This window comes from Pundamilia nyererei, unplaced genomic scaffold (assembly GCF_000239375.1).
Source record: "Pundamilia nyererei isolate P.nyererei 1_Seehausen unplaced genomic scaffold, PunNye1.0 scaffold00215, whole genome shotgun sequence".
In the NCBI taxonomy this organism is placed as follows: domain Eukaryota; kingdom Metazoa; phylum Chordata; class Actinopteri; order Cichliformes; family Cichlidae; genus Pundamilia; species Pundamilia nyererei.
In genome coordinates, this window is record NW_005187616.1 from 465,295 (window position 1) to 466,624 (window position 1,330).

Here is a 1,330-nt window from a genome sequence, read left to right on the forward strand (position 1 = left end):
TATTCCAGAGAGGAAGAGCAGTGCTGAGCAATCACTGTCACATCTGTGCACCAGCCACTATTGATGTAGAAGCAGAGTGATGCTGTTTTCCCTGCGAGGTGAGACAGAAATATACTAAGATTCTGACCTAAATGACTGATCTGACAGTGAAGACTAAAAAACGAATTATTTAGTTTTTCAAATCTGATGACTGGTGCTGGGAGAAGGGGAAGAAGGTGGCTTCCATTTTTGTTGTAAAACAAATGTTTTAGAACAAACATGTTGAGGTTTCCATTCTCCTCAATGTGCACAGTGGAGTCCAGAAATGGCAAACTGTTGTCTTTTGTGTCTTCCCTGGTGAACTTTGTTTTTATCCACAGAGTTGATGTGAACAGTGAAGGATTCTACTTCGTTGGTTTTGATTTGTGGATAAAAACATAAATTTCAACACACACTCAGACAAAAACTGGTTGATCCCTAAGACAAAACTCCTAAACACAAATTTAATAATGTAGACTGTACAATGTAGTGAGGAGTGCTTAGACCTCTACATTGGAGAGACCAAACAGCCACTTCATAAACGCATTGCACAACAAAGAAGAGCCACCTCCACGGGACAAGACACGGCTGTCCATCTGCATCTAAAGGACAAAGGTCACTTGAGGATGCCAATGTTCACGTTTTGGACAGAGAGTACAGATGGTTTGAAAGAGGAGTGAAAGAAACCATCTATATCCACTGTGAGCGACCATCTTTGAACAGAGGCGGTGGTTTACGACACCAACTCTCTGCCATCTATAATCCAGTTTTGAGATCCCTTCCCAGACGCCTTGACGCCCACTCACATCCAGCCATTTGACCTCAGGAAATTACTTGATAGGATGGGGCTAGGTTTCAAAATGAGCTCATCCGAAACCTTGGCTGATTGTGACCACACCCGTTTTCACACCTTGGCTCCTGTGATTAGGTAGAGGATCAATAGGGGCCCATGACCCTCTTGGGTACACTCCCATAGGGCTTGAAATCTGGGACTCTCCACCAGTTGCTCTTAGGACTTTTTATATATTTTATTTATTGTTTACTCTATTTAATTTGTAAAATATGTGTACACACACACACACACACGTAGAAAAATATTTAGTATACACATCCAGAAATGCATATACTATTATATATTGTACATATATTTTCAGATGTAGCCATTCTTGTATTTTGCTTGTTTACATTCTTGTATTTTGCTTGTTTACATTCTTGTATTTTGCTTGTTTACATTATTGTATTTTGCACAACTCTGTTGCTTGTGAAGCTCGCACACAAGAATTTCACTCACATGTGCTGTACCAATGTACCT